General features: G+C 44.0%; 1 long non-coding RNA gene across 1 annotated transcript; it reads right to left on the reverse strand.

Moving 5' to 3' along the window:
• Positions 1–491: 491 nt before the first annotated feature.
• LOC120638991 lies at positions 492–3,597 on the reverse strand. The gene is made up of 2 exons (XR_005661074.1): positions 3,511–3,597; positions 492–730 (listed from the first exon to the last, which is right to left on the reverse strand). It is a non-coding gene; the product is annotated as an uncharacterized LOC120638991 (long non-coding RNA).
• Positions 3,598–20,250: the final 16,653 nt, after the last annotated feature.

A 20,250-nucleotide genomic window follows, 5' to 3' on the forward strand; every position in this document is an offset into this window, starting at 1 on the left:
GTAGAGAAATTGATCGTCTGATGGATATGGAGAGGGAGGGAGGTCCAGGCGAGGTGCAGGAAATGGCTGAGAGGTCAGCAGTGAGATAGATGAGACTGAGGTACAGTGAGAAGATTAACACTGGAAGAGTGAAATATGCTGGCTGGCTGCAGTAAGAAGCCAGGGTCAGGACCAGTCGGGGGGCAAGGTAATTGAGTATTTTAAAGCCTATGGTAAGGAGTATTTGTTGCAGAGGTGGATGGGTAACCACGTGGACTGAATAGTTTTGGAGAAAAGTCATCTGGGTAGCAGAGTCAAGTATGGACTGGAGAGAGGAGAGACGGGAGACAGGAGGTCAATAAGGAAGCTGATGCAGCAATCAAGGAAGGTTAGGATAAATGTGAGTCCTTGTAGTGAAGAGGCAAATATTTAGGGCTGGGTTGATGTGAAGACAGCTGTTGAGATATAAAAATCTGGGTCGTTGTCACCAGGGTGTCAGATAATCACAACACTTGGGTGTTTTGCACCATTTATTCAGGTCCAGCAGCAGGGAGAGGGCAGATGAAGGAATGACCTATTTTCGGCCACAGCTGTTCACAAACAAAATCTACATGTCCTGAAGGGTGGACAGTAGATAATGGTTCCATTGTTCGATGACCTGGGCCTGCTGAGGCAGCTCTGCAGAGAAACAGTCTCCTCGGGCAGCTCTCTGCCCTGGATGAAGTTAGATGTCCTGGACCAGCTGAGAAAGCTTGGTAGAGAGAGAGAATAATAATAATAATGATGGTATTTGTTAAGCGCTTACTATGTGCCAAGCACTGTCCTAAGCAATGGGGTAGATATAAGGTAATCAGGTTATCCCACATGGGGCTCACAGTCTTTATCCCCACTTTAAAGACAAGGTAACTGAGGCACCGAGAAGTTAAGTGATTTGCCCCAATTCACATAGCTAACTGGCAGAGTCAGGATTAGAACCCATGACCTCTGACTCCCAAGACTGTGCTCTTTGCTTCCCATCCCATTGGGAACAGTGGCAAGTGGGGATTAGTATGCTGGACCCAGGGCACCAGGCTGGAAGGTTCCTTCAGAGGGGGAAAGGTAATAATAGCCTAGTTGTCTGTCTCCTTCTGGGCTTATAATGGGGGTTCTGTCCCAGGGCCAGCTGGAGGGTCCCAGTAGGTAGGGAAGTGGCCTAGGCACAGGGCAGACCCATGATAATGATGATGATAATTTGTAAATTCTCAGAATCCAAGTGATAGGAGTCAAACTTTGAATAGCACAAACATCTGTTGCCAATGACTAAAGATATTTATCTCTTCAGCTCTTCCGATTTCTAATGCCCACTTGGTTTTAAACGGTGATACTTACCACTCTCACTTCATAATAATGCTACAAAGTGTACGTTTCCTGAAAAACTCCCATTCCCCTGCCTGTGAAGTATTTTGCTTGGTTTGAATAGGAAGAATAAAGTCCACTTCAGATTAGCATTGATTATGACACCTAGTAAGCATAGATAATGACAGCTCTATAATTTGTTGTGCAAGATGTCTCTTTTGCTGAACTGGATGTGAAAAATTACAATTTGAAAATTAAGTACTGTATATACACCCAACCACTAACATCCTGTTCACATTTCATTACTGGGTCAAATTTAGATTGCTATTTGATTATATGAATTCATTTGTAATTGAGTGCATTTTGAAGACATTTAGATTGTTTGGGTAATGTCTGGGCATCACTGGGAGTGCATTGATTCTCTTTATAAAGTTTCCAGTGTGGAAGTCTTCCTAGTATTCTTTATTTTTTCCCTTTAAACTCTGTTTCCTTGGAAGCAATAAAGAACACTAACCAGAGTTTCACAATGTATCTTTCTAGTTAACTGTAGGTTGATCAATCAATCAAGAGTATTTATGAAGTGCTCTACAAAGCCATTAGGAGAATACAATCAAGGCCCTTCAGAATCTTATCATCTATCAGGAGAGACAGACCCAAATTCATTTATAGGTAGAAGAAACAAAGAATGGTGGATAGTTGAGTAAGTGCTTGTTATGGTTTTCTGAACTAAATGACTTTCCTTCCTGTTTTCTTGATGATTGTGTATAAAAACCCAGTTAGAAAGAAATTTCCTTCTTTGGATATTCAAGGCAAGAAGTAATGGCCCCTATTTACTTCCAGAAGAAGTATATTGGGCTAATTTGACAATTTCCATTTCTGCATGGCCCAGATCAGTCTCCTGCCCCATTATGACCTCTCCCTGCTCCTTTCAGAAGCGTCGGTTGGGTCAGAGGGAAGCGGGAAGAGTTTACTGACCAGTGCTCTGCACTCAACAGCTACTATTGATTGATTAACTGATTTACAGGCATCAAACGTCATGTGGCCAAGGCATGGAGAACTGGCTGCCATGTTGATGCTACTAAATCTTCCATCACAGGTTTCTCTGATGCCTCTTACCTGCTGAGTGCCAGAAACACAACTGGGGCCAGGCAGGTAGAAGTAGGGTTGTAGGACCCAGGAATGGCATCAGTAGCTGCAGCGAGCTCCCAGTCCATCAGCAGCTTATTGAGAGCAGGAATCCTGACTTTTACCTTCATAGAATATTCCCAAATGTTTAGTACACTATTTAGCAGACAACATGCACATCCTTAAATGAAGGATATGTGTAAATATTTTAAATTATTAGAATTTACTTATTTAGTCATATTTTTGTCTGTCTCCCCATCTAGACTGTATGCTCGTGATGGGTAGGGAATGTATCTGCTAATTGTGTTGGACTGTACAAGCGCCTAGTACAGTGGTCTGCACATAAGAGCTCAATAAACACCAGTGATTGATTGACCAAGTACTCAAAATGAATGAATGAATGAAAGAACTCAAGTGACCTTTTTAGCACCAGTGCCTGAGCCCCAGCCAGATGTTGATGTGCCAGGCAGAATGCCCTGCTGGGCTACCCCCCCAAGGATGCACAGCTGGTTTTGTGGGCACCAGATACAGCTCCCTAGTTCCTTCTGCATCTCCACACAGAGTTGAGTTTAGAATAAAAACACTGTAGCATGTGTCCATTGCCTATTCAAACAGGACTTGAGTAACTGAATACTTCCCGCATATCCTGTCAGCCAGTTCAGAACACAATCACAAGCTCATGTCACTGGGCGAAATGAACAGCATTTCATTATTCATTCATTCAATAGTATTTATTCAGTGCTTACTATGTGCAGAGCACTATACTAGCGCTTAGGATGTACAATTTGGCAACAGAGACAATCCCTGCCCAACAACAGGCTCACAGTCTAAAAATAGGAGAGAGCTGGGCTCCTCACATTGAAGCCTCTGCTGTGGGCAACATCCAAGGGCTTTTTGTGGATGTGAGTTGCTTTAAAATTTATATTGTTGCAGACCCCATTCCACTGAGGATAGGAGACACCATTGTAGGTTGTCCATATGTTCAAGAACTCCTAGACTCCAGATCTGTGGCATTGATTCGCTGGCTCAGAAGGCAAAGGAAGCCACTCCATTCCGTTGTTCGGGTCTGACCTTGTGGGTGGTAACGCCAATAAGCATTCAGCCATCTGCAGCCAGTGCTTTGCAATGAAAACGACTCTTCTGACACCAGATGAGTGTTAACAGTAGTCTAACCACCTTTATATTCCAGATTCCGTGCCAGTCCCCCAGGGTGACATCATAGATGAGAGAGGCTGGCACAAAATCCTTCAGATTGTCCGCCCTTCAGAATCCTGCAAGCTGGCTCTCTGGGTGCCATGAAACTCCCCTTTTCAATGCACCATTTCCCTAGGACGACTTGACTGAGACGTGAATAATCTCCACTAATGGGAACCGCTACCTAAAATAAATAAAACCGTTCTTTTCAGAGTGAACCCTCTATAAAATGTGCATGTAATTACACTGTGAAATATGGAACTGGGAGGGTTATATGGGGGGGACCCAATAACCCTAACAGCCTGCAACTGGTTCTCAGAATATTGATGCTTTCTAATAAAGTCTGTGACCATGAATAAAATATTAAAATGATTTTTATTTCCCTGGTTAGGGTTTTTAAAAGTATTCTTCTATTCATTTTATAGCACCAGCAATATTATTAAAATCATTTGGCCCAAAGAATTTGCAATCCCGAGTTCCAATTTCCATCACACTCATCACACAAACCATAAAGCCATACCCCGTGTTAGTCCCATGGCCTCTGGGAGAGAGAAGGCAGAGTATCTTTTATATATTTGCGGGGAAAAAAAACCAACAAAACCCCTCTTTTTCCTGGATGCTCATGCCTCCAACCAGTTTCTGTCTTGGTTAGAACACAGGATCAGACATAGTGTATTTGCAGGTCAATCCAACGATCCATCCAGTCCATGCTTTGTCTCTTATATCAGCATTTACAGATGCTTGATGAAGCAATGTGATGATCATCTACCAAGTAGAGGGATGGTGGCCCTCCTAACCAATCTAATGAGGAGAGGAATAAAAATAAAACTACTTCTTCTAGACTCTGAGCTCTCTGTGGGCAGGGAATGTATTTAGCAAGTCTGTAGTATTGTACTCTCCAGAAGATTATTACAGTACTTTGTACACAGTAAATACTCAATGAATACCATTGCTTAATTAATAATGGTGGTAATTGTTAAGTGCTTACTATGTGCAAAGCACTACTCTAAGTGCTGGGCACTTTTCTAAGTGCTGGGCTCCATTAACTCCCCTCAATAACTCTCTCAGGGATGTATTGCATAGTGTCTCACTTCACCCACTACTCTCCAACTACTCTCCATTCTTTGTTCCTTTCAAGTCACTTTTTCAATATGTTGCTTTCGATTCTCATGACTCTGACAAATACTCTTCCCCAATCCGTGAATTTCCTCCATTTCCCCCTGACTAGGCCAGATTACAGCTTTCCCAAAGTTCAGTGTCTGTCCACCTGAAATCCCACCTCCTCCAGGAAGCCTTTTTTCTTTTATTTTTTCAATGGCATTTGTTAGACACTTACTATGTGTCAGACATTGTACTAAGCGCTGGGGCGGATACAAGATAGTTGGGTCCCTGATCCACGTAGAGCTCACAATCTTAATCCCCATTTTACATATGAGGTAACTGAGGCCCAGTGAAGTAAAGTGACTTGCCCAAGGTCACACAGCAGATAAGTGGCAGAGCTGGAATTAGAACCCAGGTCCCCTGACTCTCCAGAACTGTGCTCTTACTACTAGGCCACACAGCTTCTCTGCTAACCAGATATAGCACTTAGGTATTTATATTACACACATCACACATATTCTTATGTATCTTTATTTGCACATCAAATATATTTTCCCTTTCATCATTCTTTCTTCCTTTAATCTATTCCCCCTTAAATCCTTGTTGAACCTCCTGCTCCCATTACTAGTGCATGGTTTTTGACTGTCCCACCTATTATACTGTAAATTCTTTGTGTTGGTCTCTTCTAAGTGCTTGGTACCATACTATGAACTCATTGATCCTCACAAAACATCACTGATTGATTGTGGGAGCCTTAATCTCAATCTTAGGCCCTTCAGGAAAGACCTCTGGCCGGACACTAGCAATACTTGAAGGAGACCAAAAGATTGTTCAGTTTCTTAGTGCTACCCAAGACATTCAGTCATTTCATCAAGGATCTTTTTCTGCAGAATTTCCCCTGTACCAAATGTGAATTGCTGACCTTCCTCAGACTTGAGATTCCACCTGGACCAGTAGACTGGAGCATGTCCTAAAAGTGGTGGAAAAGGCTACTTGGAGTTTGGGGATAGAGAAGAAGCATGTAAAGAGCTTGGGCCTGACAGTCAGAGGTTCTGGGTCCTAATCCCAACTCTGCCACTTACCCGATGTATAACCTTGGGCAAGTCACTTCTCTGTGCCTCAGTTCCCTCAATTGCAAAATGGGGATTTAAATACCTGTTCTCCCTCCTGCTTAGACTGTGAGCCCCATGTAGAACCTGATTATTTTGTATCTATCCCAGCAATGAGTACAGTGCTTGGTACCAAATAAACTCTTAACAAATATGACAATTATTATTATTATTATCGGAACTCTTCTCAGTGAAATTATATTATCAATAAGGCCATCTGTTCAAACGATCTAGTAGAAGGGGATATTATATAACTGATAATCATGCATTCAGACAATATAGGAGTGGTAATGGAGGAGCTGAGGCCTTTAAGTGGAAGAGGACAAGTGGATATTTAGAATGGAGAGGATGAGCTAAGAACCTGGGAAGAGGAGAGCTACTGAGAAGTAGAAAGGGAGATTCTAGAACCATCAGTAGCAATGGGAAGTTAAAAACCTCGTGTTGTTAAATGAAGAAGGGCTGAGTAACTCCTGTAAATTTCCAGGATCCCCATGTGTAGCTTTCTGTTGGTAGGATAGATTGCAGAGTGGATGGAGGACCAGGGGTGGAGGAGGGAGGGACAGGCAGACTTCCAGCATTTGAACTTTCCCAGAAAACTTGAAATGAGCTTAAAATGAATTTACGTGTTCTGATTTAGAGGTTGGAATGGTTTCTTTCCTGTTTTACTAGAGGAAAATCTATAAATACAAACTCTAAGTATTTGAGAAAGATGTAGAATTATTCTTAGCCCTGTACACTTGTCTTGCCATTTTGTAATAACTATTTCTACCAGCTACTTAGATGGATACATTTCTTGGTATCTATAGTTACTGAACATAACTTAAAAGCTTGTCCTAATAAATGGCCTCCAATTAGCTATGAATTACTACTGGACAAGTCTTACCCTCTGATATGCAAACACGTTCCTACAGTCATCTGTTGGCCTCCAGTATTCATTCATTCATTCAACTATATTTAATGAGCACTCACTGTGTGCAAAGCACTGTACTAAGCACTTGGAATGTACAATTCAGTAACAGATAGAGACAATCCCTGCCCAACAATGGGCTCACAGTCTAAAAGGGGGAGACAGACTGAAAAACAGGATAATTTGAATAATTCATTTCACCTATCTTACAATCTTCCTACCTACTCTCTGCCCTACTCCTTATCCTTATAGCACTTTTAGGATTATTATGTTTATCTGTGCTTATGATGTTAATTTCATTCAATCATTCAATTGTAGTTATACAATCTTTTTTTGTTAAGCATTTACGATGTGTAGAGCACTGTACTAAGCATTTGGGAAAGTACAATACCGCAATAAAGAGTGGCATTCCCTGCCCTCAATGAACTCACAGTCTAGAAGGGTAGAGAAAGGCAGCAATACAAATAAGCAGACATTGATAAATATAAATACAATTATAGATACATACATAAGTGCTGTATGGCAGGGAGAGGGGAAAGAGCAAAGGGAGCAAGTCAGGGCAATGCAGAAGAGCGTAGGAGATGAGGAACTGTGGGATTTACTCTGGGAAGTCTTCTTGCAGAGGATGTGCCTTCAGTAAGGCTTTGAAGTGGGGGGATAGTAATAGTCTGGTGGATTTGAAGAGGGAGGGCATTCCAGGCCAGAGGTAGGAAGTGGGCCAGGGACTGGTGGCAAGACAGGTGAGATGGAAGCAGCGTGGCGCAGTGGAAAGAGGATGGGCTTTGGAGTCAGGGCTCATGAGTTCAAATCCCAGCTCTGCCACTTGTCAGCTGTGTGACTGTGGGCAAGTCACTTAACTTCTCTGTGCCTCAGTTCCCTCATCTGTACAATGGGGATTAAGACTGTGAGCCCCACGTGGGACTACCTGATTCCCCTGTGTTTACCCCAGCGCTTAGAACAGTGTTCTACACATAGTAAGCGCTTAACAAATACCAACATTTATTTTTATTTTTTTATTTATTTTTTTTTTAGATGGAGGCACCGTGAGAAGGTTAGCACCTGAGGAGCAGATTGTGCAGGATGAGTTGTAGGAGAGAAGTAAGGTGAGGTAGGAGGGGCCAAGGTTTTAGAGTACTTTAAAGCCAATGGTGAGGAGTTTTTGTTTGATACGGCGGTGGACAAGCAACCATGAGAGATTTTGGAGGAGGAGGGTTACATGTTCTGAAAGTTTCTGTAGAAAGATGATTTGGGCAGTGGAGTGAAGTATGGACTGGAGTGGGGAGAGGCAGGAGGTTGGGAGGTCATCAAGGAAGTTGATGCAGTCATCTAGGTGGGTTAAGATGAGTGATTGTATTAATGGGGTAGCGGTTTGGATGGAGAGGAAAGGGCAGATTTTAATGATGTTGTGAAGGTGGGACTGACAGGATGAGGTGATGGATTGAATATGTGGGTTGAATGAGAGAGAGGAGTCAAGGATAACTCCAAGGTTATGGGCTTGTGAGACAGAAAGGATGGTAGTACCATCCACAGTGATGGGAAAGTCTGGAGAGGACAGGGTTTGGATAGGAAGGTAAGGAGCTCTGTTTTGGACATGTTAAGTTTGAGATGACGGGAGGTCATCCAAGGTCAGTTCTTGGCCCTCTTCTGTTCTCCATCTACACTCACTCCCTTGGTGCACTCATTCGCTCTCACGGCTTCAACTATCATATCTATGCGGATGACACACAGATCGACATCTTTGCCCCATCCTTTCCACCTCCCTTCAGGCTCGTATCTCCTCCTGCCTCCAAGACGTCTCTACCTGGATGTCTGTCCACCACCTAAAACTCAACATGAGCAAAACTGAGCTCTTCATCTTCCCTCCCAAGCCCTGTCCTCTCCCACACTTCCCTATCCCTGTGGACGGTACGACCAACCTTCCCATCTCTCAGGCCCGCAACCTCGGTGTCATCTTTGACTCGGCTCTCTCATTCACCCCACACCTCCGATCTGTCACCAAAATCTGCCGGTCTCACCTTTATAACATCGCCAAGAGCCACCCTTTCCTCTCCACCCAAACGGCTATCTTACTGTTACGGGCTCTCGTAATATACCGGCTAGATTACTGTGAGCCTGCTCTCTGATCTCCCTTCCTCCTCTCTCTCCGTGCTCCAGTCTATTCTTCACTCCGCTGCCTGGCTCATCTTCCTGCAGAAACACTCTGGGCATGTCACTCCCCTTCTTAAAAACCTTCAGTGGTTGCCTATCAACCTCCGCGCAGAACAAAAACTTCTCACTCTAGGCTTCAAGGCTCTCCATCACCTTGCCCCCTCCTAACTCTCCTCCCTTCTCTCTTTCCACTGCCCACCCCGCACGCTCCGCTCCTCTGCCGCCCACCTCCTCACCGTCCCCCATTCACACCTATCCCACCATCGACCCCTGGGCCACGCCCTCTCGCGGTCCTGGAATGCCCTCCCTCCTCACCTCCGCCAAACTAATTCTCTTCCCCTCTTCAAAACCCTACTTAAAGCTCACCTCCTCCAAGAGGCCTTCCCAGAATGAGCTCCCCTTCTCCCTCTACTTCCTCTACCGCACTCCTTCACCTCTCTGCAGCTAAACCCTCTTTTCCCCCCATTTCCCTCTGCTCCTCACCCTCTCCCTTCCCATCCCCTCAGCACTGTATTCGTCTGCTCAACTGTATATATTTTCATTAACCTATTTATTTTGTTAATGAAATGTACATCACCTTGATTCTATTTATTTGCTATTGTTTTAATGAGATGTTCATCCCCTCGATTCTATTTGTTGCTATTGTTCTTGTCTGTCCGTCTCCCCCGATTAGACTGTAAGCCCGTCAAAGGGCAGGGACTGTCTCTATCTGTTACCGATTTGTACATTCCAAGCGCTTAGTACTGCACATAGTAAGCACTCAATAAAGAGTTCTCAATAAAGAGCTCATAGTAAGCTCTGCACATAGTAAGGGCTCAACAAATACTTTTGAATTGAATAGGGATGTCTTGAAGGCAGAAAGAGATGTGAGCCTGGAGAGAGGGAGAGAGATCAGGGGCGGTGATGGCTACTAATTGCCTTCATCCTGGCTCCCGAATTGGAGTGTGAAATCTTGGCGGACGAGGGCTACTTCTAAGATTGAGGCAGGAAGTGGGTCTTTCATTGGACACTAAGGAAAAGAAGGACATGGTCTGGGAAGGACAGTGGGGACCCTGTTTCCCATGGAGGAATGTTGTAATTTGTGGCTCAGAGCTGGGAGAGGCAAGTAGAGGGGAAGGGGAGAAGAACAAGTTAGCTAACACATGAGGAGTAGTTCATGGTTACTTAATTTACACACTGAAATATAATCCTATGTAGAATTAATGGCATTTATTGTGCTCTCACTAGACACAAGCCATGATACTAATCTCTCTCCAGCAAACATAAATCAAGTCATTTCAACAGCCAACATGCCTGGAATGCAGCTTCTGGTGACCAGCCCACTAGCAATGTCAGTAAGCATCCACAAAGGGGCAAACTAAGTGCCTGGGATCCAGATTGAAGGAGGGATGTTGTCTCTGCCCTGTCCCTGCATTTCCGCGTGGTTGTTCAATGAGATCATTCCCCACTGATGCACCAGAAATTCATCACAGACTTTCTCTTGAAATTGCTGGAATTTTCTCATCTGTAAAAAATGGAAGAGATATGGAATATTTACCCTGTTAGATCATTTATTTTTGCCATTTATCACTATTTTGTTTATCTATCTTTCTATCAATCAATCAGTGGCATTACATATACTTATACATTTATGTGTATATATCCTATATATATCTATAAATATATATATCCTAAGGAAGGTGTCAGTAAGGTTATAAATGCTAGAGAAGACTAAAGAGTTGACATCAATCAATGATATTTATTGAGTGCTTACTGTGAGAAAAAGAAAAACACTGTACTAAATGCTCGGGAGACTATGGTACTATAGAGTTGGTGGACTTGTTACTGACCACAGCTTGGGGTGGTGGGAAATTAATCAGGAAAAGTTGGAAGAAGTGGGTTTTTAAGAGGGTTTATGGAGACAACTCTATGACCATTGACCTGTGTTCTGTTTGATGTAGGTAGGGTGGGCATGCCAAGCTGAGGGGTTGCAGTCCCCCTTTACAGATGAAGACACTGAGGCCCAGAGAAATAAAGTGACTTGCCCAAGGTCACACAGCAGGCAAGTGACAGAGTAGGGATTAGAACGCAGATTCTCTGACTCCCAGGCCTGTGCTCTTTCCATGGGGCCATGATACTTCTCAGAAGCTTGGCTGAAGTACTAAAAGAAGGTTGGATTGGGAGGAAGAAGACAGTGAATTGGGGTTAGCAGGTGTAGAGAGAGGACAGATAGGATGGGGCCAGAGCATGGAGAACTTTGGAGCTGACTGTTTATGCCTCATGCAAAGAGAAACAGGAATCCAGTGGACAGTTTAGAAGACAGGAGATATGTGGGCCAAGTGATGCTTCCCAAAGATGCCCTGTGCAAAACATAACAGTACAGATTGAAGGAGGAGAGACTGGAGGCTGGGAGATCAAGGAGGAGACTAATGCAATAGCTAACTGAAGCAAGACTAGAGCTTATACCAGGTTGGTAGCCATTTGGTTGGAGAGAGAGGGGTGGATTGGAGAGATATTTTGCAGGAAAAAATGGTAGGATTTGGAAGTAAACTGAATGTGAAAGTTGAACAATAGCCACGAGCCAAGAGTGACCCCAAAATGAGGACTTTTTGTGGGGAGGATGGTGATGTTGAGCCTAGTTGGCTGAGTAGAAAAACTTTCCAACCTGCCAACTCACCTGCATTCCCTGCCCTTCAAATTCACTCTTCACCCTCTAACATGACCTCCTGCTCTAGGAAAGGTTGAGGATGAAGGGGAGTTTGCCCACGATTGGTCAAGGGCTCCACACCCTTCACTGGGGTTGAGCGGTGGGAGTTGTACACAGTATTTGGGCCCAGCAGTGGTTAGGAAGGCAAGGGAGAGGCTTGAAGGTTGAAGGGTGTTTAGCAGGAAGGAGAGCTTGCAGTGTTAGTGGGAGAGGGTTATGGGGATAAGAAGGGGACAGTGGTGAGAAGGAGAGAACAGCCTGGGGGAGTTGCTAAGAAATGCAGCTCCTACCCTCCTCTTAACATTCTGATAGTGTGGAAGCAACTTAGTACCCTCCACCTCTACTGGGAGAGGCAGAAGGGGAGAGTGATGGGAGGGCTTTGAGTGGTGTGAAGAGGTGCATGGCCCACGGCTGCGTACATAAGGTTAAACTGGATACCAAGATGAATGGAGGGAGACAGTGGCATGGTTTTTGGGAGGGAGGGGCAGAACCAGAAAACACTCCTGCAAGGCTGGTCTCCTTTTCCAAATTCAGAGTAGTTATACCTAGAAATAGGGGTGGATCTGGACACTGTCCATGACCACTGTGCATCCTAGAAGCAGCGTGGCTTAGTGGCAAGAGCCCGGGCTTGGGAGTCAGAGGTCGTGGGTTCTAATCCCAGCTCTGCCACTAGTCAGTTATGTGACTTTGGGCAAGCCACTTCACTTCTCTGTGCCTTACCTCATCTGTAAAATGGAGATCAAGACTGTGAGCCCCCAACTGGGACAACCTGATTACCTTGTATCTGCCCCAGTGCTTAGAACAGTGCTTGGCACATAATAAGTGCTTAACAAATGCCATCATTATTATTATCATTATTATTGTTAGAGTTTCCAGCTATACAGAAGCACTGAACTCTAGATTAGGGAAGCAGCATGGCCTAGTGGAAAGAACACAGGTTGGGAGTCAGAGGGCCTGGGTTCTAGTACCTGCTTTGTTATCTACTGTATGACCTTGGGCAAGTCACTTAACTTCTCTCTGTTTCAGTTTCCTCATCCATAAGTGGTGATTGAATCCCACACCCTCTACTTAGACAGCATGTAGGACAGGGACTATGTTCAATCTGATTGTCTCGAATCTACCCCAGTGACTAGTACAGTAATTACATTGTAAGCACTTAACAAACACCACAGTTAGTATTATACTGGGGCAGTGGAATACTGAACCTCAAACTTGAGTGGTTGGTCAGGAGAGGTGGAGGGAGTTCATATGCAGTGTTTAGACTATGCCTTCAGTCCTCCCCATGGCATAAAGGGGTCATGTATAAATGTCTACCTTTTCATTCCTTATCTCAGTCTTCAGACATGATTCTATAGTCCCAGTTTGGGTAATTTCTCTAATGACTCAAATCAGACAAATTATAGCCAGGACAACCCCAGCCCAGTAAAGCCCTTCCCCATTCTTCCTGGCATGGAATATCTCAAATAAAGGTTGATGATTCCAAAGAAGCTTATTTTTAATGTGCCGACAAAGTAGATAAATCTTTGGGTTCCTCGGAATAGTTGTCTAGACAAGTTCCATTTCCTTTCTAATGACATTCTACAGCAAACATTGACAGACATTGTTCAATTTAGAATCCTAAATGAAAACACATTTTTACCTTTATGTTACATAACAGAAATAAGTGGACACAACTTTATTTTGCCTTGTCCTAGCCATCAGATTTAATTTGAATATCTTTGGGTGCCCATAAATCTCCTTTCATCTGTTGAATGCTATTTTCCTTCCAAATCTCAATAAAACTAAATAAAGACCTTTCAAAGGAGAAAAAGGAGCATGGAAAACAGTGTGGTCTAGTGGAAAGAGCACAGGCCTAGGAGTCAGAGATCCTGGTTCTAAGCCCAGCTCTGACACCTGTCTGCTGTATGACCTTGGGTGAGTCACATAATTTCTCCCTATCTCAGTTTCCTTAACTGTAAAATGGGTATTCAATACCTCTTTTCCCTCCTACTTAGACTGTGAGCCCAATGTGGGATGGAGACCATGTCCTACCTGATTAGCCGATATCTACCCTAGTGTTTAGAACAGTGCTTGACACATGGTAAGCACTTAAGAAAGGGCTTAGAGTGAAAACGTGGTTTGTTTTTTTTTTTGGAGAACACTGACAGAAAACAGGAAATCAACATTTCAATTCTGGCTTTATTATGGATGCATCATATGAATACATATGATACATCATGGTGTCATCCTTGACTCCACTCTTTCATTCACCCCACACATTCAATCCATCACCAAAACCTGCTGGTCTCACTTAATAATAATAATAATAATAATAATAATAATGTTGGTATTTGTTACGTGCTTACTACGTGCAGAGCACTGTTCTAAGCACTGGGGTAGATACAGGGGAATGAGGTTGTCCCACGTGAGGCTCACAGTCTTCATCCCCATTTTACAGATGAGGGAACAGGCCCAGAGAAGTGAAGTGACTTGCCCACAGTCACACAGCTGATAAGGGGCAGAGTTGGGATACGAACCCATGACCTCTGACTCCCAAGCCTGGGCTCTTTCCACTGAGCCACGCTGCTTCTCTACACATCACCAAGATCCTCCCTTTCCTCTCCATCCAAACCACTATCTTGTTGGTACAATCTCATCATATCCCACTGGATTACTGCATCAGCATCCTTTTGGATCTCTCAGCCTCCTGTCTCTCCCCGTTTCAGTCTATACTTCACTCTGCTGTCCGGATTATCTTTCTACAGAAATGCTCTGAGCATGTCACCCCACTCAAAAATCTCCAGGGGTTGTCTATCAACCTTCATATGAAGCAAAATCTCCTCACTAGTGCCTTCAAAGCTCTCCATCACCTTTCTCCCTCCTACCTCCCCTTCTTTCTCTCCTTCTACAGCCCAGCCTAGACACTCCTCTCCTCTGTCACTAACCTCCTCACTGTGCCTCGTTCTCACCTAATCCGCCATTGACATCTGGCCCATGTCCTACCTCTGGCCTGGAATGCCCTCGCTCCTCACATCTACCGAATTAGCACACTTCCCCCTTCAAAGCCCTACTGAGAGCTCACCTCCTCCAAGAGGTCTTCCCAGACCGAGTCTCCTTTTTCCTCTGCTCCTCCTCCCCTCCCCATCTCCCCTACTCCCTCCCTCTGCTGTACCCCCTTCCCAGCCCCACAGCACTTGTGTATATTTGTACATATTTATTATTCTATTTATTTTATTAATGATGTGTATATATAATTTTATTCATCTATTTTGATGCTCTGGATGCCTGTCTATTTGCTTTGTTTTGTTGTCTGTCTACCCCTTCTAGATTGTGAGCCCGTTGTTGAGTAGGGATTGTGTCTATCTGTTGCCAAATTGTACTTTCCGAGCACTTAGTATAGTGTTCTGCACACAGTAATTGCTCAATAAATATGATTGAATGAATGAATGAATCCTATGTATGGGCATGAGCCACCTGGTTTCTTATAACTGACAGTCTTGACCAGACTACTAAAGGACTTACAGGAATAATGACTCTAGGTCAAAACTACAGGAGATACAGAGTGGAGAGGGGCTAGAGAAAATGCTAAGTAGATTTTAGGCAGTCAGCTTTTGGGGAAAGAATAACAATCCCTGCCGTATTTGCGCTTGTAACATGGGTATTATTCTCCATTCTGACTTCCTCCTCCTCCTTCCCCCCCACCCTCAACTGCCCACTCTCCTTCTTCCTCCTCCTGTACCTTCTCCTCTTTCTCTTTGTCCTTCCTCTTTCTTTTTCTTCAATCCTTCTCCTCCTACTTCTGTTCCTCCTCTTGCCCTCCTTCTCCTCTTCCAGGTTTTTCTTTTCCTCCTCTTCCAGCTCTTCTCATCCTCTTTTTCATCCTCCTCTTCTTCCTTTTCATCCTCTTCCTCCTCCACGCCATCTTTCTCACTTTTCTCTCCTCCCTTACACCCCCTTCTTCTATGTTTATGCTGCTACTTAGGCTATATTATGTATGACTAGAAAGTAATACTGAGGGAACCACTCTAGAAATCATTTGTACTTCTGAATAAGTCTGTGCATCACAGCTGTGGTGAAGTTTGGACAATACAATTGCTCTCTAGATTTTCTGTTTTATTGTTTGAAATTATCTGGATCAAAGTTATAAGACCTTGGTTCCACAGGTGAGATGCACTACCAAATCTAATATGGCTCTCAATGGAGCCTCTAAGTGGTGTGTAACTTTTTTCCCCTCCATATTCTTGATTTACTGAAGTAATTTGCATTTCCATGTCTCAGGTCTCCTCTTTGGTAAAATGGGAAGAATAATACAATGGTCCCATTTGGCTTTTCATAATTCAAATGTCAACTTCATAAGTAACATTCACCTTTTACTTCATGACACTCACAGCACAAATGAATCCTGATCATAGACAATTAAGCCTCCTAGACTGCAGCAAACTGATTGACACCAGTTTAACTCATTCTCAGTACTTCTGGGAAGATAAACTACATTTCTTTAAAAAAGAAGGGACCATCTCTGTAATGTCCCCTTTAGCCTTGCTCTTCTTTACAAATACTTTTTAAAAGATGTGAAATTGAGAAGCCCTTCCCTGTGCAGACCCAGCTCAGCACTAACAAAGGTGCTCTTCTGGATGTACAGAGAAAACTATTTTCCCCAAGCAGTTCTATCAGTCAATCAAGCAAAGAATGATATTTATTGAGCACATAGTGTGTGGAGCCCACTGTATTAGCACTTATAAGCCAATCAGTGTGATAAGTGCTGGAGTAGCTATGATCTAATCAGATTAGACACTGTCCCTATCCCACCTAGAGGGTGGCTTAGTGGTGGGAGCACGGGCTTGGGAGTCAGAAGTCCTGGGTTTTATTCTCGGATCCACCACTTGTCTACTGTGTGATCATGGGCAAGTCACAACTTCTCTGTGCCTCAGTTCCCTCATCTGTAAAATGGGGATTAAGACTGCGAGTCCCATGTAGGGCAAACTGATTACCTTATATCTACTCCAGTGCTTAGAACAGTGCTTGGCACATAGAAAGCACTTAAGAGATACCATTATTATTATTCTCTACAGCTCACAGCCTAAGGGGTTGGGAGAATAGGTATTTTATCCCCATGTTACAGGTGAGGCAACTGAGGTATAGAGATATGTAATAATTCACCCAAAGTTATTTAAAACAAATAGCAGAGCTGGGATTAGAACCCAGGTGCTCTCTCTCCCAGGCCCACACAATTTCTCTTAGTCCATACTTTCCATAGCTTCCACAGTTACAGGGCTGAGGTGCAATTTTCAAAAGAGGTGTTTGGTTTGATTACAAATGTGTCTGAGTGTCCTATCAGTTCTACCAGTCCTTAGAAGAAGGGATTGACTTAAAACCCAACACTATGCCTCATCCCCTATTCTTGACATCTGCCACTCCTATGACACAATTTTATATGGGTCTTGTGTCCCTCCCCGGTCCACTTCCTGGACAACTCCAGAATAAGAGTCTGAACAACTTCTGTTCCTTACCCCTGCAGTGGAGGAAAACATGTGCATGTCACTGGCAGAGGAAACCACACACCAGAGACCCCAACTCCCTGCCCCTACATCACAAATGTGTTCATGTGGAGGAAACTATGTGCCCATCCCTGGCAGAGGAAAATGCCCATCATAGACTCCATCCCCATGGCCCCATTGGAGGGGTCAGATCTGGAGGAAGGGACCAGGGGGAGAAATAGTCATTCATTCATTCATTCAATCATATTTACTGAGCGCTTATTATATGTATGGCACTTGACTGAGCTCTTGAAATGTATAATTCAGCAGCAGATAGAGACAATCCCTACCCAACAATGGGCTCACAGTCTAGAAGGGGGGAGACAGACAACAAAACAAGTAGATAGACATCAATAGCATCAATATAAATAAATTGAATTATAGATATATACACATTAATAAAATAAATAGAATAATCAATATCTACATGTATACACAAGTGCCATATGGTGGGGAGGGGGGTAGAGCAGAGGGAGGGAGTAGGAACAATGGGGAGGGGAGGAGGAGCAGAGGGAAAGGGGGACTCAGTCTGGGAAGGCCTCTTGGAGGAGGTGAGCTTTCAGTAGGGCTTTGAAGGGAGGTAGTGAGCTAGTTTGGCTCATGTGAGGAGTGAGGGCATTCCAGGCCAGAGATAGGAAGTGGGCCAGGGGTTGATGGCGAGACAGGCGAGAACGAGACACAGTGAGAAGGTTAGCAGCAGAGGAGCGGAGAGTGCGGACTGGGCTGTAGAAGGAGAGAAGGAAGGGGACGTAGGAGGGGGCAAGGTGATGGAGAGCTTTGAAGCCAATAGTGAGGAGTTTTTGCTTCATACGAAGGTTGATAGGCAACCACTGGAGATTTTTGAGGTGTGGGGTGACATGTCCAGAGCATTTCTGTAGAAAGATAATTTGGGCAGCAGAGTGAAGTATAGACCAAAGTGGGGAGAGACAGGATGGTGGGAGATCAGAAAGGATATGAAAAACCTAATCAAAAGGAGAGTGGCTTCCTATGAATTAATTCCTAAATAATTGAAAATGAGAGAAGAGCATAACTGTAGTACTTCTTTTTTCATGTGTTTGTTAAGTGCTTACTGTGTGCCAGACATTCTACTAAGCATTGAGATAGATATATGCTAATCAGGTTGGACACAGTCCATGTCCCACATGGGGCTCACAGTCTTAATCCCCACATTGCAGATGAGATAACTGAGGCACAAAGAAATTAAGTGACTGACTCACGGTCATATAGCAGTCAAGTGGCTGATCTGGGATGAGAATACAGATCCTTCTGATTCCCAGGCTCATGCTCTATTCACTAGACCATGCAACTTCTCAAATTCTCTTAAATTCTCTTAAATAAAGAAATTATCTTAAGTATTCTAAACTGTCCTTCCACATCCATCCTTCCTCCACCCACCCCACTTCAATTCACTGCAAGTGAAGGCCATCCAGAATCAAGGAAAATCCTGTCCCCCTTTTCCCTGGTTGCAAGATCATTCCACTTTGTAATTTAAATCATGAAGACAATTGATCAGGAGATGATATAAATGCCTCATTTATTGGATCATCTTCAAGGTTTTTTGCCTGATTAATGTGTTGTGACACCCAGGCCCTGCTCTAACCACTAGAGAATGCTGTTTCCTAAACTATACTATACTAGAATAGTATACTGGCATAGTTTACTATTCTAAACACTGGGGTAGATGCAAGAAAATCAGAAAATGTATTTATTGAGTTCCTACTCTGTATAGAGCACTGTACTAAGTGCTTGGGAACCAACAACAGAATTTGCAGACATGTTTCCTGCTTTGAAGGAGCTACCGATCAAGGGAGACAAATAGCCAAGTAATTTACAGACAAGAAGAGGAAAAAGGGACTATGAGTATGAGTTGTATGTTAAGTACTGAAAGATCGTAGAAGAGTGAGTAGACATGACTGGTGAGGGAGTGCAGATGTGCTGAAGAGGCGGTTGGGAGTGATATAACTTGCAGAGAGTAGAAATTAATCCAGGGAGACCTACTGGAGGAGAGGTGATTTCACGGGTACTTTGAAGATGCAGATGTTCCCTCTCATACTTAAACTGTGAGCCCTTTGTGTGACTGTGTCTGTTCTGATTATCTTGTATCTATCCCAGCACTTAGTACAGTGGTTGGCTTATAGTAAGCACTTAACCCCTACTAAAATTATTATTACTGTTATTATTATTATTATTATTATTAAGAAAGTTCCAGGAAAGGGAAAAGTGTGGGCAAAAGATTGGTGGCAGGAGAGATGAAAATGAGACACAGATAATCACTGATCCACTCTTTGGGCTCATCTTCCTGCAGAAACGATCTGGGCATGTCACTCCCCTTCTTAAACAACTCCAGTGGTTGCCTATCGACCTCCGCTCCAAACAAAAACTCCTCACTCTAGGCTTCAAGGCTCTCCATCACCTTGCCCCTTCCTACCTCTCCTCCCTTCTCTCTTTCTACCGCCCACCCCGCACGCTCCGCTCCTCTGCCGCCCACCTCCTCGCCGTCCCTCGGTCTCGCCTATCCCGCCGTCGACCCCTGGGTCACGTCCTCCCGCGGTCCTGGAACGCCCTCCCTCCTCACCTCCGCCAAACTGATTCTCTTTCCCTCTTCAAAACCTTACTTAAAAATCACCTCCTCCAAGAGGCCTTCCCAGACTGAGCTCCTCTTCCCCCTCTACTCCCTCTGCCATCCCCCCTTTACCTCTCCGCAGCTAAAGCCTCATTTTCCCCTTTTCCCTCTGCTCCTCCACCTCTCCCTTCCCATCCCCACAGCACTGTACCCGTCCGCTCAACTGTATATATTTTCGTTACCCTATTTATTTTGTTAATGAATTGTACATCGCCTTGATTCTATTTAGTTGCCATTGTTTTTACGAGATGTTCTTCCCCTTGACGCTGTTTAGTGCCATTGTTCTTGTCTGTCCGTCTCCCCCGATTAGACTGTAAGCCCGTCAAACGGCAGGGACTGTCTCTATCTGTTGCCGACTTGTTCATCCCAAGCGCTTAGTACAGTGCTCTGCACATAGTAAGCGCTCAATAAATACTATTGAATGAATGAATGAACATTTCCCTACTCATAATTTAATTTAATTTGTGTCTTCCCCGCATCACATGAGAAACACTGAGAGAGAAGGGATTGTGTCTATCAACTTTATT

This window comes from Ornithorhynchus anatinus, chromosome 18 (assembly GCF_004115215.2).
Source record: "Ornithorhynchus anatinus isolate Pmale09 chromosome 18, mOrnAna1.pri.v4, whole genome shotgun sequence".
In the NCBI taxonomy this organism is placed as follows: Eukaryota; Metazoa; Chordata; class Mammalia; order Monotremata; family Ornithorhynchidae; genus Ornithorhynchus; species Ornithorhynchus anatinus.